The sequence below is a fragment of the Stenella coeruleoalba genome (assembly GCF_951394435.1).
Source record: "Stenella coeruleoalba genome assembly, contig: scaffold_28, whole genome shotgun sequence".
Taxonomy (NCBI): Eukaryota; Metazoa; Chordata; class Mammalia; order Artiodactyla; family Delphinidae; genus Stenella; species Stenella coeruleoalba.
Window position 1 is genome coordinate 1,945,886 of NW_027645921.1, and position 27,502 is coordinate 1,973,387.

Consider the following 27,502-nt stretch of genomic DNA (forward strand, 5'->3'; position numbering starts at 1 on the left):
AGGAAAAGAGGCAGAACGTCCACAATGATGCACTTGGCCAAAAAGGGCGTATGCGTTTTTTCCTGAATATATTCAGGAAAAAACGCATACGCCCTTTTTGGCCAACCAAGCAAGCTTGCAAAGGAAATCTGCACTACAATGAAGTCTCACTTCCCCCCGGTCAAAAGGGCCATCTGAAAAAAGGGGAAAATCCAGAAAGGCAGGACAGGCCATGGAGAACTGGGAGCCTTGTTATGCTGATGGGCAGGATGTAAATTGCCAAGAACCACTTGGGAGAAGTGTATGGTGTTTCCTGAAACAACTAAAAAACAAAGCAACAGAACCTAGGGCACTTCCACTTATGGTCCTATAGCTTAGGGAAATTAAAATGAAAAAGACACAGCCACCCCAATATTTGGAACGGCTCTGTTTACAAGAACCTCGTTTACAGTACAAGTTCAACATCGCAGAAAGTGAAAAATGGATAAAGAAGTTGTGGTATTTACTTACAAAGCAATATCACTCAGCAATGAAATCTCTGTCATCAGGCCCTTAGCAGCACAATGAGTGGATTCAGGTATGATGATTCTAACTGAAATAAGTCACACAGAAAAAGAAACATCATAAGATATCACTAATACACGGAATGTAAACTTGGCTACACAGGAACTGCATTCCAAAACAGAACAGGGTCTCAAATTTAGAAAACCAACTTATGCTTGCTTAAGGGGAAAGGTGAGTTGGGGTGCTGCATAAAACCAGAGATTGAAATGAGCACAGATAAAGTTCCTTAAGCCAAATATGGAATAGACAAGAGCTACTCCTTGCTCAACGAAATGGACTCAACACCCCATATTAAACGCCTAAGAATGTACCTGACAAGTAAGTATCTTAAAACCTATGGATTGCTATGTCTCCAAAAGAGAATCAAGCGTGTGTACAGGGGCATAAACGCAGCAGTGATAGGATTGGAGAGGTTCGGTGAGCAAATGAAGACCCTTTGAAGTCATATTGCATGGTACCCATTACACGGGTCTCAACTACCCAGGTTTAAGGTATTCTTCCTTCAGCTAAAACATGCATGTGGAACCTAGAGTATGATCAACCATGTGATCGGGAGACGTGTTCAAATATGTCTCAGTTTTCGTACCCTTGTACTCGGGTGCAACATTCCAGACGCTTTACTAACACTCTCCCGACTTGGAGAGTCAGTCCCTTTAACCTCCTGTTTGGCCCAGTTTGCAATTTCTGCGGAAGATGAACAGGAATAGCGAGAACCAATGAGAGACTAGCTGAAGGTGTCTGGACGGGCAAATTTAACTCTCATTTCCCACCAGGAAGAGGAATTAACCAAAGGCTCAGCGTGCCGTGCCAGAACCAGATTAGGGCCTGAAGCCATCCTGCGGTGTTGCGGCCAGCTCACAAGAAAGCGAGTTGAAGAAAGGAGCTCAGGGGCACTGTAATTCACAAACCTGCAGAGTTATAAATGACAGCTATCGTCCAAAAATAGACTGAAGTAAGGCTGCCAAGAGGACTTGAAAGCGGGGCAGAATTGCAGGAAACCGATTTCAGGAGGTAGACTGGAATTGCATTGAAAGCATAGGAAAAGAGGCAGAACGTCCACAATGATGCACTTGGCCAAAAAGGGCGTATGCGTTTTTTCCTGAATATATTCAGGAAAAAACGTATACGCCCTTTTTGGCCAACCAAGCAAGCTTGGGAAGGAAATCTGCACTACAATGAAGTCTCACTTCCCCCCGGTCAAAAGGGCCATCTGAAAAAAGTGTAAAATCCAGAAAGGCAGGACAGGCCATGGAGAACTGGGAGCCTTGTTATGCTGATGGGCGGGATGTAAATTGCCAACAGACACTTGGGAGAAGTGTATGGTGTTTCCTGAAACATCTAAAAAACAAAGCAACAGAGCCTAGGGCACTTCCACTTATGGTCCTATAGCTTAGGGAAATTAAAATCAAAATGACACAGCCACCCCAAAGTTTGGAACGGCTCTGTTTACAAGAACCTCGTTTACAGTACAAGTTCAACATCGCAGAAAGTGAAAAATGGATAAAGAACTTGTGGTACTTACGTACAATGCAGTATCACTCAGCAATGAAATCTATGTCATCAGGCCCGTAGCAGCATAATGAGTGGATTCAGGTACGATGATTCTAACTGAAATAAGTCACACAGAAAAAGAAACATCATAAGATATCAGTAATACACGGAATGTAAACTTGGCTACACAGGAACTGCATTCCAAAACAGAACAGGGTCTCAAATTTAGAAAACCAACTTATGCTTGCTTAAGGTGAAAGGTGAGTTGGGGTGCTGCATAAAACCAGAGATTGAAATGAGCACAGATAAAGTTCCTTAAGCCAAATATGGAATAGACAAGAGCTACTCCTTGCTCAACGAAATGGACACAAAACCCCATATTAAACGCCTAAGAATGCACCTGACTAGTAAGTATCTTAAAACCTATGGATTGCTATGTCTCCGAAAGAGAATCAAGCATGTGTACAGCGGCATAAACGCAGCAGTGATAGGATTGGAGAGGTTCGTGAGCAAATGAAGACCCTTTGAAGTCATATTGCATGGTACCAATTCCACGGGTTTCAACTACCCAGGTTTAAGGTATTCTTCCTTCATCTAAAACATGCATGTGGAACCTAGAGTATGATCAACCATGTGATCGGGAGACGTGTTCAAATATGTCTCAGTTTTCCTCCCCTGGTACTCGGGTGCAACATTCCAGACGCTTTACTAACACTCTCCCCACTTGGAGAGTCAGCGCCTTTAACCTCCTGTTTGGCACAGTTTCCAATTTCTGCGGAAGATGAACAGGAATAGCGAGAACCAATGAGAGGCTAGCTGGAGATGTCTGGACGGGCAAATTTAACTCTCATTTCCTACCAGGAAGAGGAAATAACCAAAGGCTCAGCGTGCCGTACCGGAACCAGATTAGGGCCTGAAGCCATCCTGCGGTGTTGCGGCCAGCTCAAAAGAAAGCGAGTTGAAGAAAGGAGCTCAGGGGCACTGTAATTCACAAACCTGCAGAGTTATAAATGACAGCTATCGTCCAAAAATAGACTGAAGTAAGGCTGCCAAGAGGACTTGAAAGCGGGGCAGAATTGCAGGAAACCGATTTCAGGAGGTAGACTGGAATTGCATTGAAAGCATAGGAAAAGAGGCAGAACGTCCACAATGATGCACTTGGCCAAAAAGGGCGTATGCGTTTTTTCCTGAATATATTCAGGAAAAAACGCATACGCCCTTTTTGGCCAACCAAGCAAGCTTGCAAAGGAAATCTGCACTACAATGAAGTCTCACTTCCCCCCGGTCAAAAGGGCCATCTGATAAAAGTGTAAAATCCAGAAAGGCAGGACAGGCCATGGAGAACTGGGAGCCTTGTTATGCTGATGGGCGGGATGTAAATTGCCAACAACCACTTGGGAGAAGTGTATGGTGTTTCCTGAAACATCTAAAAAACAAAGCAACAGAACCTAGGGCACTTCCACTTATGGTCCTATAGCTTAGGGAAATTAAAATCAAAAAGACACAGCCACCCCAAAGTTTGGAACGGCTCTGTTTACAAGAACCTCGTTTACAGTACAAGTTCAACATCGCAGAAAGTGAAAAATGGATAAAGAAGTTGTGGTACTTACGTACAATGCAGTATCACTCAGCAATGAAATCTATGTCATCAGGCCCGTAGCAGCATAATGAGTGGATTCAGGTACGATGATTCTAAATGAAATAAGTCACACAGAAAAAGAAACATCATAAGATATCACTAATACACGGAATGTAAACTTGGCTACACAGGAACTGCATTCCAAAACAGAACAGGGTCTCAAATTTAGAAAACCAACTTATGCTTGCTTAAGGTGAAAGGTGAGTTGGGGTGCTGCATAAAACCAGAGATTGAAATGAGCACAGATAAAGTTCCTTAAGCCAAATATGGAATAGACAAGAGCTACTCCTTGCTCAACGAAATGGACACAAAACCCCATATTAAACGCCTAAGAATGCACCTGACTAGTAAGTATCTTAAAACCTATGGATTGCTATGTCTCCGAAAGAGAATCAAGCATGTGTACAGGGGCATAAACGCAGCAGTGATAGGATTGGAGAGGTTCGTGAGCAAATGAAGACCCTTTGAAGTCATATTGCATGGTACGCATTCCACGGGTTTCAACTACCCAGGTTTAAGGTATTCTTCCTTCATCTAAAACATGCATGTGGAACCTAGAGTATGATCAACCATGTGATCGGGAGACGTGTTCAAATATGTCTCAGTTTTCGTACCCTGGTACTCGGGTGCAACATTCCAGACGCTTTACTAACACTCTCCCCACTTGGAGAGTCAGTCCCTTTAACTTCCTGTTTGGCCCAGTTTGCAATTTATGTGGAAGATGAACAGGAATAGCGAGAACCAATGAAAGACTAGCTGGAGGTGTCTGGATGGGCAAATATAACTCTCATTTCCCACCAGGAAGAGGAATTAACCAAAGGCTCAGCGTGCCGTGCCAGAACCAGATTAGGGCCTGAAGACATCCTGCGGTGTTGCGGCCAGGTCACAAGAAAGCGAGTTGAAGAAAGGAGCTCAGGGGCACTGTAATTCACAAACCTGCAGAGTTATAAATGACAGCTATCGTCCAAAAATATACTGAAGTAAGGCTGCCAAGAGGACTTGAAAGCGGGGCAGAATTGCAGGAAACCGATTTCAGGAGGTAGACTGGAATTGCATTGAAAGCATAGGAAAAGAGGCAGAACGTCCACAATGATGCACTTGGCCAAAAAGGGCGTATGCGTTTTTTCCTGAATATATTCAGGAAAAAACGCATACGCCCTTTTCGGCCAACCAAGCAAGCTTGCAAAGGAAATCTGCACTACAATGAAGTCTCACTTCCCCCCGGTCAAAAGGGCCATCTGAAAAAAGTGTAAAACCCAGAAAGGCAGGACAGGCCATGGAGAACTGGGAGCCTTGTTATGCTGATGGGCAGGATGTAAATTGCCAACAACCACTCGGGAGAAGTGTATGGTGTTTCCTGAAACATCTAAAAAACAAAGCAACAGAGCCTAGGGCACTTCCACTTATGGACCTATAGCTTAGGGAAATTAAAATCAAAAAGACACAGCCACCCCAAAGTTTGGAACGGCTCTGTTTACAAGAACCTCGTTTACAGTACAAGTTCAACATCGCAGAAAGTGAAAAATGGATAAAGAAGTTGTGGTATTCACTTACAAAGCAATATCACTCAGCAATGAAATCTATGTCATCAGGCCCTTAGCAGCACAATGAGTGGATTCAGGTATGATGATTCTAACTGAAATAAGTCACACAGAAAAAGAAACATCATAAGATATCAGTAATACACGGAATGGAAACTTGGCTACACAGGAACTGAATTACAGAACAGAACAGGGTCTCAAATTTAGAAAACCAACTTATGCTTGCTTAAGGGGAAAGGTGAGTTGGGGTGCTGCATAAAACCAGAGATTGAAATGAGCACAGATAAAGTTCCTTAAGCCAAATATGGAATAGACAAAAGCTACTCCTTGCTCAACGAAACGGACTCAACACCGCATATTAAATGCCTAAGAATGTACCTGACTAGTAAGTATCTTAAAACCTATGGATTGCTATGTCTCCGAAGGAGAATCAAGCATGTGTACAGGGGCATAAACGCAGCAGTGATAGGATTGGAGAGGTTCGGTGAGCAAATGAAGACCCTTTGAAGTCATATTGCATGGTACCCATTACACGGGTTTCAACTACCCAGGTTTTAGGTATTCTTCCTCAGCTAATACATGCATGTGTAACTTAGAGTATGATCAACCATGTGATCGGGAGACGTGTTCAAATATGTCTCAGTTTTCGTAGGCTGGTACTCGGGTGCAACATTCCAGACGCTTTACTAACACTCTCCCCACTTGGAGAGTCAGCACCTTTAACCTCCTGTTTGGCCCAGTTTGCAATTTCTGTGGAAGATGAACAGGAATAGTGAGAACCATTGAAAGACTAGCTGGAGGTGTCTGGATGGGCAAATTTAACTCTCATTTCCCACCAGGAAGAGGAATTAACCAAAGGCTCAGCATGCCATACCGGAACCACATTAGGGCCTGAAGACATCCTGCGGTGTTGCGGCCAGCTCACAAGAAAGCGAGTTGAAGAAAGGAGCTCAGGGGCACTGTAATTCACAAACCGAAGAGTTATAAATGACAGCTATCGTCCAAAAATAGACTGAAGTAAGGCTGCCAAGAGGACTTGAAAGCGGGGCAGAATTGCAGGAAACCGATTTCAGGAGGTAGACTGGAATTGCATTGAAAGCATAGGAAAAGAGGCAGAACGTCCACAGTGATGCACTTGGCCAAAAAGGGCGTATGCGTTTTTTCCTGAATATATTCAGGAAAAAACGCATACGCCCTTTTTGGCCAACCAAGCAAGCTTGCAAAGGAAATCTGCACTACAATGAAGTCTCACTTCCCCCCGGTCAAAAGGGCCATCTGAAAAAAGTGTAAAATCCAGAAAGGCAGGACAGGCCATGGAGAACTGGGAGCCTTGTTATGCTGATGGGCGGGATGTAAATTGCCAACAGCCACTCCGGAGAAGTGTATGGTGTTTCCTGAAACATCTAAAAAACAAAGCAACAGAGCCTAGTGCACTTCCACTTATGGTCCTATAGCTTAGGGAAATTAAAATCAAAAAGACACAGCCACCCCAAAGTTTGGGACGCCTCTGTTTACAAGAACCTCGTTTACCGTACAAGTTCAATATCACAGAAAGTGAAAAATGGATAAAGATGTTGTGGTACTCATGTACAAAGCAATATCACTCAGCAATGAAATCTATATCACCAGGCCCGTAGCAGCATAATGAGTGTATTCGGGTATGGTGATTCTAACTGAAATAAGTCACACAGAAAAAGAAACATCAAAAAATATCACTAATACATGGAATTTAAACTTGGCTACAGAGGAACTGAATTACAAAACAGAACAGGGTCTCAAATTTAGAAAACCAACTTATGCTTGCTTAAGGGGAAAGGTGAGTTGGGGTGCTGCATAAAACCAGAGACTGAAATGAGCACAGATAAAGTTCCTTAAGCCAAATATGGAATAGACAAGAGCTACTCCTTGCTCAACGAAATGGACTCCACACCCCATATTAAACGCCTAAGAATATACCAGACTAGTAAGTATCTTAAAACCTATGGATTGCTATGTCTCCAAAAGAGAATCAAGCGTGTGTACAAGGGTCATTAACGCAGCAGTGATAGGACTGGAGAGATTCGGCGAGCAAATGAAGACCCTCTGAAGTCATATTGCACGGTACCCATTCCACGGGTCTTAACTCTCCAGGTTTAAGGTATTCTTCCTTCAGCTAAAACATGCATGTGGAACCCAAGTATGATCAACCATGTGAACGGGAGACGTGTTCAAATATGTCTCACTTTTCCTCCCCTGGTACTCGCGTGCAACATTCCAGACTCTTTACTAACACTCTCCCCAATTGGAGAGTCAGCGCCTTTAACCTCCTGTTTGGCACAGTTTGCAATTTCTGTGGAAGATGAACAGGAATAGCGAAAACCAATGAGAGGCTAGCTGGAGGTGTCTGGACGGGCAAATTTAACTCTCATTTCCCACCAGGAAGAGGAAATAACCAAAGGCTCAGTGTGCCGTACCGGAACCAGATTAGGGCCTGAAGCCATCCTGCGGTGTTGCGGCCAGCTCAAAAGAAAGCGAGTTGAAGAAAGGAGCTCAGGGGCACTGTAATTCACAAACCTGCAGAGTTATAAATGACAGCTATCGTCCGAAAATAGACTGAAGTAAGGCTGCCAAGAGGACTTGAAAGCGGGGCAGAATTGCAGGAAACCGATTTCAGGAGGTAGACTGGAATTGCATTGAAAGCATAGGAAAAGAGGCAGAACGTCCACAATGATGCACTTGGCCAAAAAGGGCGTATGCGTTTTTTCCTGAATATATTCAGGAAAAAACGCATACGCCCTTTTTGGCCAACCAAGCAAGCTTGCAAAGGAAATCTGCACTACAATGAAGTCTCACTTCCCCCCGGTCAAAAGGGCCATCTGAAAAAAGTGTAAAATCCAGAAAGGCAACAGGCCATTGAGAACTGGGAGCCTTGTTATGCTGATGGGCGGGAGGTAAATTGCCAACAGACACTCGGGTGAAGTGTATGGTGTTTCCTGAAACATCTAAGAAACAAAGCAACAGAGCCTAGGGCACTTCCACTTATGGTCCTATAGCTTAGGGAAATTAATATCAAAAAGACACAGCAACCCCAAAATTTGGGACGGCTCTTTTTACAGGAATCTCTTCTACGGCACAAGTTAAATATCCCAGGGAGCAAATAATGGATAAAGAAGTTGCGGTACTTCTGTACAACAGAATACCACTCAGCAATGAAATCTATGTCACCAGGCCCGTACCAGCATAATGAGTGGATTGAGGCACGATGATTCTAAGTGAAATAAGTCACACAGAAAAAGAAACATCATAAGGTATCACTAATACACGGAATGTGAACTTGGCTACACATGAACTGAATTACAAAACAGAACAGGGTCTCAAGTTTAGAAAACCAACTTATGCCTGCTTAAGGGGGAAGGTGAGTTGGGGTGCTGCATAAAACCAGAGATTGAAATGAGCACAGATAAAGTTCCTTAAGCCAAATATGGAATAGACAAGAGCTACTCCTTGCTCAACGAAATGGACACAAAACCCCATATTAAACGCCTAAGAATGCACCTGACTAGTAAGTATCCTAAAACCTATGGATTGCTATGTCTCCGAAAGAGAATCAAGCATGTGTACAGGGGCATAAACGCAGCAGTGATAGGATTGGAGAGGTTCGTGAGCAAATGAAGACCCTTTGAAGTCATATTGCATGGTACCCATTCCACGGGTTTCAACTACCCAGGTTTAAGGTATTCTTCCTTCATCTAAAACATGCATGTGGAACCTAGAGTATGATCAACCATGTGATCGGGAGACGTGTTCAAATATGTCTCAGTTTTCGTACCCTGGTACTCGGGTGCAACATTCCAGACGCTTTACTAACACTCTCCCCACTTGGAGAGTCAGTCCCTTTAACTTCCTGTTTGGCCCAGTTTGCAATTTATGTGGAAGATGAACAGGAATAGCGAGAACCAATGAAAGACTAGCTGGAGGTGTCTGGATGGGCAAATATAACTCTCATTTCCCACCAGGAAGAGGAATTAACCAAAGGCTCAGCATGCCGTGCCAGAACCAGATTAGGGCCTGAAGACATCCTGCGGTGTTGCGGCCAGCTCACAAGAAAGCGAGTTGAAGAAAGGAGCTCAGGGGCACTGTAATTCACAAACCTGCAGCGTTATAAATGACAGCTATCGTCCAAAAATAGACTGAAGTAAGGCTGCCAAGAGGACTTGAAAGCGGGGCAGAATTGCAGGAAACCGATTTCAGGAGGTAGACTGGAATTGCATTGAAAGCATAGGAAAAGAGGCAGAACGTCCACAATGATGCACTTGGCCAAAAAGGGCGTATGCGTTTTTTCCTGAATATATTCAGGAAAAAACGCATACGCCCTTTTTGGCCAACCAAGCAAGCTTGTGAAGGAAATCTGCACTACAATGAAGTCTCACTTCCCCCCGGTCAAAAGGGCCATCTGAAAAAAGTGTAAAATCCAGAAAGGCAGGACAGGCCATGGAGAACTGGGAGCCTTGTTATGCTGATGGGCGGGATGTAAATTGCCAACAGACACTTGGGAGAAGTGTATGGTGTTTCCTGAAACATCTAAAAAACAAAGCAACAGAGCCTAGGGCACTTCCACTTATGGTCCTATAGCTTAGGGAAATTAAAATCAAAAAGACACAGCCACCCCAAAGTTTGGAACGGCTCTGTTTACAAGAACCTCGTTTACAGTACAAGTTCAACATCGCAGAAAGTGAAAAATGGATAAAGAAGTTGTGGTACTTACGTACAATGCAGTATCACTCAGCAATGAAATCTATGTCATCAGGCCCGTAGCAGCATAATGAGTGGATTCAGGTACGATGATTCTAACTGAAATAAGTCACACAGAAAAAGAAACATCATAAGATATCACTAATACACGGAATGTAAACTTGGCTACACAGGAACTGCATTCCAAAACAGAACAGGGTCTCAAATTTAGAAAACCAACTTATGCTTGCTTAAGGGGAAAGGTGAGTTGGGGTGCTGCATAAAACCAGAGATTGAAATGAGCACAGATAAAGTTCCTTAAGCCAAATATGGAATACACAAGAGCTACTCCTTGCTCAACGAAATGGACACAAAACCCCATATTAAACGCCTAAGAATGCACCTGACTAGTAAGTATCTTAAAACCTATGGATTGCTATGTCTCCGAAAGAGAATCAAGCATGTGTACAGGGGCATAAACGCAGCAGTGATAGGATTGGAGAGGTTCGTGAGCAAATGAAGACCCTTTGAAGTCATATTGCATGGTACCCATTCCACGGGTTTCAACTACCCAGGTTTAAGGTATTCTTCCTTCATCTAAAACATGCATGTGGAACCTAGAGTATGATCAACCATGTGATCGGGAGACGTGTTCAAATATGTCTCAGTTTTCGTACCCTGGTACTCGGGTGCAACATTCCAGACGCTTTACTAACACTCTCCCCACTTGGAGAGTCAGTCCCTTTAACTTCCTGTTTGGCCCAGTTTGCAATTTATGTGGAAGATGAACAGGAATAGCGAGAACCAATGAAAGACTAGCTGGAGGTGTCTGGATGGGCAAATATAACTCTCATTTCCCACCAGGAAGAGGAATTAACCAAAGGCTCAGCGTGCCGTGCCAGAACCAGATTAGGGCCTGAAGACATCCTGCGGTGTTGCGGCCAGGTCACAAGAAAGCGAGTTGAAGAAAGGAGCTCAGGGGCACTGTAATTCACAAACCTGCAGAGTTATAAATGACAGCTATCGTCCAAAAATATACTGAAGTAAGGCTGCCAAGAGGACTTGAAAGCGGGGCAGAATTGCAGGAAACCGATTTCAGGAGGTAGACTGGAATTGCATTGAAAGCATAGGAAAAGAGGCAGAACGTCCACAATGATGCACTTGGCCAAAAAGGGCGTATGCGTTTTTTCCTGAATATATTCAGGAAAAAACGCATACGCCCTTTTCGGCCAACCAAGCAAGCTTGCAAAGGAAATCTGCACTACAATGAAGTCTCACTTCCCCCCGGTCAAAAGGGCCATCTGAAAAAAGTGTAAAATCCAGAAAGGCAGGACAGGCCATGGAGAACTGGGAGCCTTGTTATGCTGATGGGCAGGATTTAAATTGCCAACAACCACTCGGGAGAAGTGTATGGTGTTTCCTGAAACATCTAAAAAACAAAGCAACAGAGCCTAGGGCACTTCCACTTATGGACCTATAGCTTAGGGAAATTAAAATCAAAAAGACACAGCCACCCCAAAGTTTGGAACGGCTCTGTTTACAAGAACCTCGTTTACAGTACAAGTTCAACATCGCAGAAAGTGAAAAATGGATAAAGAAGTTGTGGTATTCACTTACAAAGCAATATCACTCAGCAATGAAATCTATGTCATCAGGCCCTTAGCAGCACAATGAGTGGATTCAGGTATGATGATTCTAACTGAAATAAGTCACACAGAAAAAGAAACATCATAAGATATCAGTAATACACGGAATGGAAACTTGGCTACACAGGAACTGAATTACAGAACAGAACAGGGTCTCAAATTTAGAAAACCAACTTATGCTTGCTTAAGGGGAAAGGTGAGTTGGGGTGCTGCATAAAACCAGAGATTGAAATGAGCACAGATAAAGTTCCTTAAGCCAAATATGGAATAGACAAAAGCTACTCCTTGCTCAACGAAACGGACTCAACACCGCATATTAAATGCCTAAGAATGTACCTGACTAGTAAGTATCTTAAAACCTATGGATTGCTATGTCTCCGAAGGAGAATCAAGCATGTGTACAGGGGCATAAACGCAGCAGTGATAGGATTGGAGAGGTTCGGTGAGCAAATGAAGACCCTTTGAAGTCATATTGCATGGTACCCATTACACGGGTTTCAACTACCCAGGTTTTAGGTATTCTTCCTCAGCTAAAACATGCATGTGTAACTTAGAGTATGATCAACCATGTGATCGGGAGACGTGTTCAAATATGTCTCAGTTTTCGTAGGCTGGTACTCGGGTGCAACATTCCAGACGCTTTACTAACACTCTCCCCACTTGGAGAGTCAGCACCTTTAACCTCCTGTTTGGCCCAGTTTGCAATTTCTGTGGAAGATGAACAGGAATAGCGAGAACCATTGAAAGACTAGCTGGAGGTGTCTGGATGGGCAAATTTAACTCTCATTTCCCACCAGGAAGAGGAATTAACCAAAGGCTCAGCATGCCATACCGGAACCACATTAGGGCCTGAAGACATCCTGCGGTGTTGCGGCCAGCTCACAAGAAAGCGAGTTGAAGAAAGGAGCTCAGGGGCACTGTAATTCACAAACCGAAGAGTTATAAATGACAGCTATCGTCCAAAAATAGACTGAAGTAAGGCTGCCAAGAGGACTTGAAAGCGGGGCAGAATTGCAGGAAACCGATTTCAGGAGGTAGACTGGAATTGCATTGAAAGCATAGGAAAAGAGGCAGAACGTCCACAGTGATGCACTTGGCCAAAAAGGGCGTGTGCGTTTTTTCCTGAATATATTCAGGAAAAAACGCATACGCCCTTTTTGGCCAACCAAGCAAGCTTGCAAAGGAAATCTGCACTACAATGAAGTCTCACTTCCCCCCGGTCAAAAGGGCCATCTGAAAAAAGTGTAAAATCCAGAAAGGCAGGACAGGACATGGAGAACTGGGAGCCTTGTTATGCTGATGGGCGGGATGTAAATTGCCAACAGCCACTCCGGAGAAGTGTATGGTGTTTCCTGAAACATCTAAAAAACAAAGCAACAGAGCCTAGTGCACTTCCACTTATGGTCCTATAGCTTAGGGAAATTAAAATCAAAAAGACACAGCCACCCCAAAGTTTGGGACGCCTCTGTTTACAAGAACCTCGTTTACCGTACAAGTTCAATATCACAGAAAGTGAAAAATGGATAAAGAAGTTGTGGTACTCATGTACAAAGCAATATCACTCAGCAATGAAATCTATGTCACCAGGCCCGTAGCAGCATAATGAGTGTATTCGGGTATGGTGATTCTAACTGAAATAAGTCACACAGAAAAAGAAACATCAAAAAATATCACTAATACATGGAATTTAAACTTGGCTACAGAGGAACTGAATTACAAAACAGAACAGGGTCTCAAATTTAGAAAACCAACTTATGCTTGCTTAAGGGGAAAGGTGAGTTGGGGTGCTGCATAAAACCAGAGACTGAAATGAGCACAGATAAAGTTCCTTAAGCCAAATATGGAATAGACAAGAGCTACTCCTTGCTCAACGAAATGGACTCCACACCCCATATTAAACGCCTAAGAATATACCAGACTAGTAAGTATCTTAAAACCTATGGATTGCTATGTCTCCAAAAGAGAATCAAGCGTGTGTACAAGGGTCATTAACGCAGCAGTGATAGGATTGGAGAGATTCGGCGAGCAAATGAAGACCCTCTGAAGTCATATTGCACGGTACCCATTCCACGGGTCTTAACTCTCCAGGTTTAAGGTATTCTTCCTTCAGCTAAAACATGCATGTGGAACCCAAGTATGATCAACCATGTGAACGCGAGACGTGTTCAAATATGTCTCAGTTTTCCTCCCCTGGTACTCGCGTGCAACATTCCAGACTCTTTACTAACACTCTCCCCAATTGGAGAGTCAGCGCCTTTAACCTCCTGTTTGGCACAGTTTGCAATTTCTGTGGAAGATGAACAGGAATAGCGAGAACCAATGAGAGGCTAGCTGGAGGTGTCTGGACCGGCAAATTTAACTCTCATTTCCCACCAGGAAGAGGAAATAACCAAAGGCTCAGTGTGCCGTACCGGAACCAGATTAGGGCCTGAAGCCATCCTGCGGTGTTGCGGCCAGCTCAAAAGAAAGCGAGTTGAAGAAAGGAGCTCAGGGGCACTGTAATTCACAAACCTGCAGAGTTATAAATGACAGCTATCGTCCAAAAATAGACTGAAGTAAGGCTGCCAAGAGGACTTGAAAGCGGGGCAGAATTGCAGGAAACCGATTTCAGGAGGTAGACTGGAATTGCATTGAAAGCATAGGAAAAGAGGCAGAACGTCCACAATGATGCACTTGGCCAAAAAGGGCGTATGCGTTTTTTCCTGAATATATTCAGGAAAAAACGCATACGCCCTTTTTGGCCAACCAAGCAAGCTTGCAAAGGAAATCTGCACTACAATGAAGTCTCACTTCCCCCCGGTCAAAAGGGCCATCTGAAAAAAGTGTAAAATCCAGAAAGGCAACAGGCCATTGAGAACTGGGAGCCTTGTTATGCTGATGGGCGGGAGGTAAATTGCCAACAGACACTCGGGTGAAGTGTATGGTGTTTCCTGAAACATCTAAGAAACAAAGCAACAGAGCCTAGGGCACTTCCACTTATGGTCCTATAGCTTAGGGAAATTAATATCAAAAAGACACAGCAACCCCAAAATTTGGGACGGCTCTTTTTACAGGAATCTCTTCTACGGCACAAGTTAAATATCCCAGAGAGCAAATAATGGATAAAGAAGTTGCGGTACTTCTGTACAACAGAATACCACTCAGCAATGAAATCTATGTCACCAGGCCCGTACCAGCATAATGAGTGGATTGAGGCACGATGATTCTAAGTGAAATAAGTCACACAGAAAAAGAAACATCATAAGGTATCACTAATACACGGAATGTGAACTTGGCTACACATGAACTGAATTACAAAACAGAACAGGGTCTCAAGTTTAGAAAACCAACTTATGCCTGCTTAAGGGGGAAGGTGAGTTGGGGTGCTGCATAAAAGCAGAGTTTGAAATTAGCACAGATACCGTTCCATAAGCCAAATATGTAATAGACAAGAGCTACCCCTTGCTCAACGAAATGGATTCAACAATGAGGTATCACCTCACACCTGGTAGAATAGGCATCATTGAAAATCTACAAACAAAAATGCTGGAAAGGGTGTGGAGAAAAGGAACCCTCTTCCACTATTGTTGGGAATATAAATTGATACAGTCATTATGGAGAACAATATGGAATTTCTTAAGAAACTAACAATAGAATTACCATATGATACAGCAATCCCAGTACTGGACATATACCCAGACAAAACCATAAATCAAAAAGAGTCATTCACCGCAATGTTCAATGCATCACTATTTACAATATCGAGGTAATGGAAGCAACCTAAATGCCCACAGACAGACGAATGCATAAAGCTGTGGTACATATATAAAATGGAATATTACTCAGCCATGAAAAGGAATGAAATTGGGTCATTTGTAGAGACGTCGATGGATCTAGAGACTGTCATACAGAGTGAAGTAAGTCAGAAAGAGAAAAACAAATCTTGTATATTCATGCATATATGTGGAACCTAGAAAAACTGTACAGATTAACCATTTTGCAAGGCATAAATAGAGCAACAGATGTAGACAACAAACGTATGGACAACAAGGGGGGAAAGCTGTTGGGGGGGTGGTGGTGGGAGGAGTTGAGAGACTGGGATTGGCATGTATACATTTATATGTATAAAATAGATAACCAATAAGAACCTGCTGTATAAAAATATAAAATAAAATTCAAAATTAAAAAGAAATAAAATTTAAAAAATAAAACAGAAAAAACAATTATTCCCTGCACATACATGTATTTATATGAATAAATTATTTCCATGCTTATATCTGTAAATACAAAAAAGAGGAATAAAATCTACCTTGAACCAAAAACGAAAAAGAGAAAAAAAACACAGAACCCACCAGTTCCACAGAGGAAAACCGTATCAGGGCACTTGCTCCAGTTGTAAACAATTCTGAAGTTGGTCAGTGGTGGGGAATCGTCTCCCATTCAGCCAGCAGCCCCCACGCAACAAGCGTCCTCATTGCAAAGCTGCGGCACCGTGCCGAGGCATCTGTGAGTAAACGTGAGCTGAGCCCCAGGCCAGTTGCTGCTGAACTATTCCCACCCGTCCCAGGTAAAACACCTGAATATATACAAGGACTTGAAAGCCTAGAGGAAGGGCCATAGAGCCACACGAGTGACAGCATGCCGGCCGACTTGGTGCCTGCAGGCCAGCCAGGATGGTCCTGGCCCTGGGTGCTCTTCTGGAAGATTTCCATTTCCCTGCCTGAGATACCCGTCCTGTCCCTGCCCCCACTGCTTTTTTCCTTCCTCACCTCTGCCCAGGGAGAAATTCCAGCAGCAGGTATGGGTGACACATCCTCTTCTTTAGCAGGTGGCAGCCTGGCAACTGCTGCAGAAAGTCCAGCAGAGCCCCACTCACACTGGGCCACCCACAAAGCCGTGGCCTCTCACTCCCTCCCACCAGCCCAGCCCCGAGACTGCTGACAGGGCAGAGAAACTGGCGTCAGGCACGGCTGCAGGGGCTCTTGCTGCCTGGAGTGGTATTTATATTGATCTCAACCCAGGCACACCTGGGGAGGGCTGGCCGGCATGGTAAGGCTGCCCAGCTCAGCCAATCATCACCCCTCAGGGGCTCACAGTTGCAGAAAATGGAACTTGCTGAACCGGCCAGGTCCAAGGAACAGGTGTGGGCTCCTGAGAGTCAGGATAGACAAGGGGCTGCAGCTTTGGCTTGTTTTCTAATCATTTTATCTGGCCCATGAGTGGGAGACAACTTCAAGAAAACCCTCTCCTAATGAGAGGAACCCAGGAGTCAGGCAGAGGAGGGGTGGGTGGTGGTTGGAGACAGAGGCCTGGTGCCCCGGGTGCAGTGGAAGTCTCTGGAAGACCAGGTGGAGGGAGGCCTCACGGAGTGATGCCCAGGGTCACAGACCTGTCGCAGCTGCTGTTTGTTAGTTCAAGTCCTGCTCTGAGGTGCTCTGTGTCAGCTCTGAGCGACAGGTGAGCTGGGGGTGCTCTGCAATGAGGGCTATGTGCACGGTTCCTGTGTGCCCAGCCCTGCCACGGTACCTGCAAGGGTAGCTCTGTATCCTGGGAGGGGCCTGACCACGAGAGCCCCGTGGGCTGGGGTGGGGGTGGGGTACCTGCCCAGGTGAGCTCCATATTCTGGGATTGGTCTGACCACGAGAGCCCCATGGGCCACTGGGGACCTGGTAAAGGATGTCAGGACAGTCAGTGAAGCCACCGAGGATATACCTCCAGTTGCTCCTAATTCCTACACCCTGCTGGTCATTCTACCAACCACCAGGACATGGTATTCTGTATTAGTCTTCAATGATGCCTTCTTTTGTATTCCATTAGTCCCAGAGTCACAAGAAATTTTGGCTTGTGAGTGGCAGGACTCAACATACAACTAAAACAATACTTCCGGGCCGTCTGGCCCCAAGGGTGCAAAAATTCCCACACCATCTTTGGGGAAAGCTTAGCTAAAGACCTAAAAGTTCTACCTCTGGAAAAGGAAACCCTCCTTCAATATGCAGACGACATTCTGATCACCAGCCCTACTAAGGAGGCCTCTGAACTACCAAGCCAATAAAGGATAGAAGTTGTCCAAGAAAAAGCTCAAATATCACAGACTGCGGTGACCTGCCTGGGCTTCATTCTCACAGAAGGTCAGAGAAGCCCATCCCAGGAAAGGGAAGAAACCATTTTCAGCCTTACCCCTTTCTAAAACTAGAAGACAGCTTAGGGGTTCCTGGGGAGGCCAGGGTTTGCTGCTTCTGGATCCCTAACTACAGTCTACTAGCTGGGCCTCTATATGAAACACTGAAAGGAAAAGATGATGATCCTTTTGAATAGAATCCAGAAGTGGCCTTTCAAGAATGGAAAGAGCAGTCAATTCAGACCCTTGCCCTGGAACTCCCTAATTTAGCTAAACTCTTTGACCTTTACATTCCCGGTGAAAGGTGAATCGCCATTGGAGAATTAGTGCAAAAACTGGGACCACTTGAAATGGAACAATGCAAGAATGCCATCCAGGTAGGATAAACTACGGTCACTAAGGGGCTTGGCCCACTGCCACATCTGGCCAAGATACTGGCGGTATCTAAAAACCTGGAAATCAGCAGCCCAAAAGGCCACCTCCCTCCTAAGGGAAAAGGACCCCACGTGGTGATCCTAACCACCAACCATGCCCTGAAGTTGCAGGGTTCGCTCCGTGGGCACACCGACCTCGAGTGAGGAGGCCCTCCAACTCCAACATCCAGAGAGATAACCGGGGGCAACAGGGCACCATGACGACTCGTGTGAACATCACTTGACCTGGAGTTTCTCTCATAAAACAACAAGAGTGTGTCCCAAAAGAGTAGACTACTGCTTGCAGGACTTACTGCACCCAGAGGGGAGCTAATAATCTTGGCGGGGGAACAGTATACCACACTGTCACCATAGAAAAGTCTACAGACACCGTGATGATGGTGGCCAATAAGACCGGCTGGACTCCTGTTTACTTCAAAAGGCTGTTGACTCAGTAGCCATCATGGTCCTTGATCACCACTGACCCTGGACTGTCTGGGAGTTGAGCGGGCAGGGCTCTGACACCTGGTGCTGTTTGTACGTTAATTCAGGGGCCTAACTGAAGAAAGCGCAGACTACTGGTCAGAGCATCTAGGCTGGCAGAGACGGTCAGCCTAAGGTGGCCGAACAAATGTGGGGCGGGGTGAAACCGGCCCCCACAGCGTCTCTGCACATCTCTTTCCTGGACCCTTAAAGGTCATTAGAATCTATAACACTTCCAATGCTGGTGCTCAGGTGGACGAGCAGGGAGGCAGGTGTCCTGGGGACAATCAACGTCACCGGGAGGCTGCTGGGGAGAAGCTCTGACCCTCGCCCCAGGGTATGAGGGCTCCCAACTCAGCACTCAGCAGTTACAGAAGAAGGGTCTGCACCCTCAGCACTCCAAGAATGAGGAACGGGACAAAAGGCAGAGGAGGGGTTTGTCCCCAGCAAAGCCCATTAAAAATCCCTGGGAGATAAAAATAGAATCTGGGCAATAAAGTCAAGTCTAACCTTTTTTATCCTTTGTGCTTTGTCTAATTTCACGTGCTCCTAGGGTCCCGCATGCAGAGGTTCCACACCCGGCACTTCAGACCAGATTTCCTAGTGCAGAATGGCTGGGTCGACACCTCAGCTCCTGGGGCCCAGTGCAGACTCCACGATATAGAGCCTGAGCTACAGCCAACCCGGCCCTCGAGAGCTCCGCCGCCTCCCTCCCTCCCACTGACTCTGACAGGATCTCTACACAGCAGCCCAGCCCACAGCCCACGGGGTAGTGCATGCTCTCACCTCTCCATTCTCTGATCAAAATATAAAGTTTCCTTTGCTTGTGAACAAAACTCAGTCTCGATCTGTTGGCCCCAATGACACTGGGCAGGGGGACACTTGTTGGGGTCCACTCTGGAGGATCAGTAACAGAAATTGAGACTATTGTAACCTCAATGAACAGATGTGTGAGCCAAACTGTAGTTAACATAGAACAGTGTATAAGGCTCGGGTAAAATAAGATGTTTTTAACACTTCCATTTGATATTTCCATCACTTTTTATAAGCAAGTTCAGTGAAAAGGTTTGTCTTATTTGTCAGGTCAATATTAGAGAAACGAAGTGATTTCTTTCCAAGGATGTACAGCTAATAATCTTGGTTAAACCTTCAATCTTGTTTTAAATGCTTTTCCATTGAAAATGATACCTCTCTTTCAGCTCCCCCATTTCTGAGAAGTATAAAATCTTATAATTTATTATTACCAAAGGGGAAAGGTGGGAGGAGGGATAAATTAACAGTTTGGAATTAACACATACACACTGCTATGTATAAAATAGATCATCAACAAGGAACTACTGTATAGCACAGGGAACTACACTCAACATTTTGCAATAACCTATAAGGGGAAATAATCTGAAAAAGAATAGATATTTTTATTGACATCATCTATCAATGACAGTTAAAGTGTAGCCTAAGGGAAGCTGGTGGTGAGTGCTTCTGACCCTGAAGACTTCAATCATCTAAAGTTTGGACTCTGCCTACTTCCCAAGGCCCTTAATGAACATATGTGTAGCTGTAGCTTAAAAAATTCCCCAGTTTGGGTTTCGGGGAGACACTGATTTTGAAAAAGCCCTGGTGTTCTCCTTACATGAATGGGACTCTTCCTACTGCTAAAACATGTCTGTCACACCCAGAGGATGGTATACCGTCTGATCGGGAAGAGTTTGGAAAAGGCATCTCATCTCCTCATCTCCTGGTGCTCGGGTTCACCCCTCCAGCGTCTTTACTAACAGTCTCCCCACTTGGAGATGTCAGCACTGTCAACATCCTGTTGCGTACAGTTTGGAATTTGTCCAGAGGATGAAGCGGAAGGATGAGGAACAATGAGAGACAAGTCCTAGGTGTTCAGACAGGCACATGTCACTCTAATTTCCAATCAGGAAGACGAATTGACCAAAGGCTAGGGTTGCCCATGGAAACAGTATAGGGCTTGAGGAAATCCCGCTGCTTTGTGGCCAGTTCCCATAAACACAAGTTGAACAATGGAACTCAGGGGCAGTAAAATTCACAAAACTGCAGAGTTGAAAATATCCATCACTGAAAAATGTCTTGAGGAAAGTCAGAGAAAAGGAATTGTAAGCAAGGGAGAATGGCAGGAAAGGGATTTGAGGAGGTAGAAAGGACTCGCCATTAAGCACAAGAAAAGGAGCTGAACATTGCCAACATTGCCAACATTGCAGTTGGCCAAAAAGGGTGTATGCGTTCTTTTCTGTATATATTCAAGAAAAGGGCATACACTTTTTTAGCCAACCAAACAGGTGGGCACTGGAAGTCAATACTACAAAAGATATCACTTCGCATCAGTCAGAAGAGCCATCCTCATAAAGCGTAAACAACAGAAATGCAGGACAGGGCAACGAGAAGAGGGAGCCCTGTGAGACTTATAGTGGAAATGTATATTGCCAACGGCCATTCTGGAGAAGTGTATTGTGTTTACTAAAGCATCTAAAAAATGAGCTACAGAGCATAGGGCACTTGCACTCATGGGCGTATATCTTGGGAAAAACAAAAATTGAGAGGACACAGGCACCCCAATGTTTACCCCCTCTCTGTTTAAAAGATCCTCGACTAGGATATAACTTAAATGTCTCTGGAGGGAAAAAATGGATAGAGATGTGGTACTTAGGTAGAGTGGAATATTATTCAGCCTGGAAATCAATGAAATATGGCCAGTTGTAACAACTCCAGAGGAGTTACGTATGATCATTCTAAGTGACAGAATTCAAAAAGAAAAAGACACATATCATAAGATATCACTTAAAGGTGGAATCCAAAATAGCTACACATGAAATAAATTACAAAACAAAAACATAGTCAAATATGTAGAAAACACGCATAAGGCTGCTAAACGGGAAAGGTGGGGAGGGGTGAGGCATCATCCAGGAGGTTGAAATTAGCAAAGATACCATTCCAAATACCAAACTGATAATCAACAAGGCCTACACGGTAGCTAAAAGAACTGCACTCAGCACACTCAAGTCACCGGAAAAGAATATATACGACTGGTAAGAATCTGAAAAAGAATTTATTGATGTCTCTCTGTACGTGAATCAAGTGGATGTACAGCAGCAAGAAACAGAGCTTTGAAAATCAGCTGTAACCAATATAGTAATAAATTGAAAAAAATAAACGACAGAGAGACAGAGAAAACCTCTTACAACTTTTCCTCAGGGACGGTGATGCAACATGGATTGAACACATCTAGACCCACAGCAGGATGAGACATAAGGCTGGAAACTGTTTGCACTAAGAGAAATGTGAGGTTGGGTGAGGAAATGCACACCCTTTAAAGTAATACTACCTGGTACCCATTCAATGGGTCCCAAATCTGCAGGTTCAAGGGATCTTCCTACAGCTAAAACATGCATGGAAAACCCAGAGGACTGTACACCATGTGATCGGGAGATGTGTCTAAAATGCACCTCATTTATCCTCTCCTGGTGCTCCTGTTCACCATTCCAGCCACGCTACTTAGAATCTCCCCACTTGGAGAATCAGCACATTTAAACTTCTGTTTCACACATTTTGCAAATTGTGAGGAGGATGAACGGGAAGAGGGGGAACCAATGAGAGAAGAGTTGTAGGGGTTTGGACGGGCACATATCACTCTAATTTCCCATTAAGAGTAAGAATTAAAGGAAGGCTCAGCCTGCCTCGCCGGAGCCAAAATAGGGCCTGAAGCAATCCTGCGGGTTTGAGGCCAGCTCACAAAAGAGCAACTTAAACAATGGAGCTCAGGGTCACTGCAATTCACAAACCTGCAGAGTTATAAATGAAAACTAACGTCCAAAATTATGTTGAGGTAAGGCAAAGAAGAGGATCTGAATGCAAGACAGAATTGCAAGAAACAGATTTCAAGAGATAGATTGGACTCGTCTTTAAAGCACATGAAAAGCGGCAGAATTTCGACAATGATGCAGTTGGCCCAAAAGGGCGTATGCGTTTTTTCCTGATTATATCCAGGAAAAAACGCATATGCACCTTATGGGCAAGGAACCAAGCAAGCAATGCAAATGTGCACAACAAAGAAGTCTCACTTCCCACCGGTCAAAAGGGCCATCCTAAAAAATTGTAAAAACCAGAAATGCAGGACAGGCCATGGAGAACAGGGAGCCTTTATACGCTGATGGGCAGTGTGTGAACTGCCGAGAGCCACTCTGGAGGAGTGTATGGTGGTTCCTAAATCATCTAAAAAACAGAGCTACAGAGCATAGGACACTTCCAATCATGGGAGTATATCTAGGGAAGTCTAAAAATCAACAAGACACAAGCACACCACAGTTTAGGGCTACTCTGTTTACAAGAACCTCAACTTCAGTACACCTTAAATATCCCAGGAAAGAGAACAATGGATAAAGAAGATGTGGTACTTATGTACAATGGAATATCTCTTCACCATGAAATCAATGTAATAAGGCTAGTAGAAGGATAAAGAGTGGATTTAGGTCCGATAATACTACTTGAAATAAGTCAAACAGAAAAAGAAACATATCATAAGATATCACTTATAGAGGGAGGGTAAATATGGCTGCACAAGAAATGAATTACAGAACAGAACAGTGTCTCACATTTAGAAAACACACTTATGTCAGCTTAAGGGGAAAGGAGAGGTGGGGTGATGCATAAAACCAGAGTTTGAAATTAGCACAGATACCGTTCAATAAACCAAATAGGTATTAGACAAGATCTACACCTTGCTCAATGAACTGGCCTCAACACACCCTATACACCGCAGAGAAATATATCTGAGGAATAAGAATCTTAAAACCCATGTATTGATATATCTCCATAAGGGAATCAAGTGTGTGCAGAGCGGCACAAACACAGCAGTGAAAAGGAGCTAAACCCCATTATAGAAATAAATTTTAAAAACAAAACGCTGAAACAAGGAAAGAGAGAAAAATTCTTACAAAATTCGCTCAGGGGCTGTGATGCAACCTGGATTGACCACATATAAACCCACAGCTGGATAAGACATAAGGCTGGACACTTGGGGCTGACAGGATTGGTGAGCTTTGGTGAGCAACTGCCGAAAGTTTAATGCAATACTTCATGCTACTCATTCCAAGGGTCCCAACACTCCAGGTTGAAGGGAATCTTCCTACAGCTAAACCATGCTTGGGAAACCCAGCGACTGGTATACCATATGATCGGGAAAGGTTTCTAAAACGCACCTCATTTTTCCTCTCCTGGGGCTCCGGATCGACATTCCAGCCGCTTTACTAACAACATCCCCACATGGAGTCAATGCCTTTAAGTTCTGGTATCGCACAGTCTGCAGTTAGTGCAGAGGATGAATGGGAATAGGGGGAACCAGTGAGAAACTAGCTGTAGCGGTTTCAATGGGCACATGTCACTCTAATATCACATCAGTAAGAAGAATTAACCAAAGGCACAGCAAGGTGCCCCAGAAGAAAAATAGGGCTTCAAGGAATCCTGTGGTTACGGGGCAAGACCACAAAAATAAGAGCTAAAAAATGGAGCTAAGGGCCACTGCAATTCAAAAACCTGCAGAGTTATAAAGGCCAACTATTTTTAAAAACTATATTGAGGTAAGGCTATGAAGAGGCATTGAAAGCAAGGCAGAATTGCAGGAAACCGATTTCAGGAGGTAGACTGGAATTGCATTGAAAGCATATGAAGAGAGTCAGAAACTCGACAATGATGCACTTGGCCAAAAAGGGCGTATGCGTTTTTTCCTGAATATATTCAGGAAAAAACGCATACGCCCTTTTTGGCCAACCAAGCAAGCTTGCAAAGGAAATCTGCACTACAATGAAGTCTCACTTCCACCTGGTCAAAAGGGCCATCTGAAAAAAGTGTAAAATCCATAAAGGCACGACAGGCCATGGAGAACTGGGAGCCTTGTTATGCTGATGGGTGGGATGTAAATTGCCAACAGCCACTCTGGAGAAGTGTATGGTGTTTCCTGAAACATCAAAAAAACAAAGCAACAGAGCCTAGGGCACTTCCACTTATGGTCCTATAGCTTAGGGAAATTAAAATCAAAAAGACACAGCCACCCCAAAGTTTGGGACGGCTCTGTTTACAAGAACCTCGTTTACGGTACAAGTTCAATATCGCAGAAAGTGAAAAATGGATAAAGAACTTGTGGTACTTACGTACAATGCAATATCACTCAGCAATGAAATCTATGTAATCAGGCCCGAAGCAGCATAATGAGTGCATTCAGGTATGATGATTCGAACTGAAATAAGTCACACAGAAAAGAAACATCATAAGGTATCATTAATACACAGAATGTCGACTTGGCTACACATGAACTGAATTACAAAACAGAACAGTGTCTCATGTTTAGAAAACCAACTTATGCTTGCTTAAGGGGGAAGGTGAGTTGGGGTGCTGCATAAAACCAGAGATTGAAATGAGCACAGATAAAGTTCCTTAAGCCAAATATGGAATAGACAAGAGCTACTCCTTGCTCAACGAAATGGACTCAACACCCCATATTAAACGCCTAAGAATATACCTGACTAGTAAGTATCTTAAAACCTATGGATTGCTATGTCTCCAAAAGAGAATCAAGCGTGTGTACAGGGGCATAAACGCAGCAGTGTTAGGATTGGAGAGGTTCGGTGAGCAAATGAAGACCCTTTGAAGTCATATTGCATGGTACCCATTACACGGGTCTCAACTCTCCAGGTTTAAGGTATTCTTTCTTCAGCTAAAACATGCATGTGGAACCCAGAGTATGATCAACCGTGTGAACGGGAGACGTGTTCAAATATGTCTCAGTTTTCGTAGGCTGGTACTCGGGTGCAACATTCCAGACGCTTTACTAACACTCTCCCCACTTGGAGAGTCAGCACCTTTAACCTCCTGTTTGGCCCCGTTTGCAATTTCTGCGGAAGATGAACAGGAATAGGGAGAACCAATGAGAGACTAGCTGGAGGTGTCTGGACGGGCAAATTTAACTCTCATTTCCCACCAGGAAGAGGAAATAACCAAAGGCTCAGCATGCCGTGCCGGAACCAGATTAGGGCCTGAAGCCATCCAGCGGTGTTGCAGCCAGCTCACAAGAAAACGAGTTGAAGAAAGGAGCTCAGGGGCACTGTAACTCACAAACCTGCAGAGTTATAAATGACAGCTATCGTCCAAAAATACACTGAAGTAAGGCTGCCAAGAGGACTTGAAAGCGGGGCAGAATTGCAGGAAACCGATTTCAGGAGGTAGACTGGAATTGCATTGAAAGCATAGGAAAAGAGGCAGAACGTCCACAATGATGCACTTGGCCAAAAAGGGCATATGCGTTTTTTCCTGAATATATTCAGGAAAAAACGCATACGCACTTTTTGGCCAACCAAGCAAGCTTGCAAAGGAAATCTGCACTACAATGAAGTCTCACTTCCCCCCGGTCAAAAGGGCCATCTGAAAAAAGTGTAAAATCCAGAATGGCAGGACAGGCCATGGAGAACTGGGAGCCTTGTTATGCTGATGGGCGGGATGAAAATTGCCAACAGACACTCGGGAGAAGTGTATGGTGTTTCCTGAAACATCGAAAAAACAAAGCAACAGAGCCTAGGGCACTTCCACTTATGGTCCTATAGCTTAGGGAAATTAAAATCAAAAAGACACAGCCACCCCAAAGTTTGGGACAGCTCTGTTTACAAGAACCTCGTTTACAGTACAAGTTCAACATCGCAGAAAGTGAAAAATGGATAAAGAAGTTGTGGTATTTACTTACAAAGCAATATCACTCAGCAATGAAATCTATGTCATCAGGCCCTTAGCAGCACAATGAGTGGATTCAGGTATGATGATTCTAACTGAAATAAGTCACACAGAAAAAGAAACATCATAAGATATCAGTAATACACGGAATGTAAACTTGGCTACACAGGAACTGAATTACAGAACAGAACAGGGTCTCAAATTTAGAAAACCAACTTATGCTTGCTTAAGGGGAAAGGTGAGTTGGGGTGCTGCATAAAACCAGAGATTGAAATGAGCACAGATAAAGTTCCTTAAGCCCAATATGGAATAGACAAGAGCTAGTCCTTGCTCAACGAAATGGACTCAACACCGCATATTAAACGCCTAAGAATGTACCTGACTAGTAAGTATCTTAAAACCTATGGATTGCTATGTCTCCGAAAGAGAATCAAGCATGTGTACAGGGGCATAAACGCAGCAGTGATAGGACTGGAGAGGTTCGTGAGCAAATGAAGACCCTTTGAAGTCATATTGCATGGTACCCATTCCACGAGTTTCAACTACCCAGGTTTAAGGTATTCTTCATTCAGCTAAAACATGCATGTGGAACCTAGAGTATGATCAACCATGTGATCGGGAGACGTGTTCAAATATGTCTCAGTTTTCGGACCCTGGTACTCGGGTGCAACATTCCAGACGCTTACTAACACTCTCCCCACTTGGAGAGTCAGTCCCTTTAACCTCCTGTTTGGCCCAGTTTGCAATTTCTGCGGAAGATGAACAGGAATAGCGAGAATCAATGAGAGACTACCTGGAGGTGTCTGGATGGGCAAATTTAACTCTCATTTCCCACCAGGAAGAGGAATTAACCAAAGGCTCAGCGTGCCGTGCCAGAACCAGATTAGGGCCTGAAGACATCCTGCGGTGTTGCGGCCAGGTCACAAGAAAGCGAGTTGAAGAAAGGAGCTCAGGGGCACTGTAATTCACAAACCTGCACAGTTATAAATGACAGCTATCGTCCAAAAATAGACTGAAGTAAGGCTGCCAAGAGGACTTGAAAGCGGGGCAGAATTGCAGGAAACCGATTTCAGGAGGTAGACTGGAATTGTATTGAAAGCATAGGAAAAGAGGCAGAACGTCCACAATGATGCACTTGGCCAAAAAGGGCGTATGCGTTTTTTCCTGAATATATTCAGGAAAAAACGCATACGCCCTTTTTGGCC

General features: G+C 44.3%; 1 long non-coding RNA gene across 17 annotated transcripts in view; it reads right to left on the reverse strand.

The window, feature by feature from the left end:
• Positions 1–27,502, reverse strand: part of LOC307181468 — a 1,676,472-nt gene that overhangs the window by 1,054,873 nt on the left and 594,097 nt on the right. Inside the window, exon 1 of one of the 17 annotated variants that reach the window (XR_013826849.1) lies at positions 24,732–24,772. The exons of the other annotated variants lie outside the window; for them this stretch is intronic. This is a non-coding gene — a long non-coding RNA (uncharacterized lncRNA). Of the gene's footprint in view, positions 1–24,731; positions 24,773–27,502 lie in introns of those variants that run through there. 17 annotated transcript variants of the gene reach the window in all.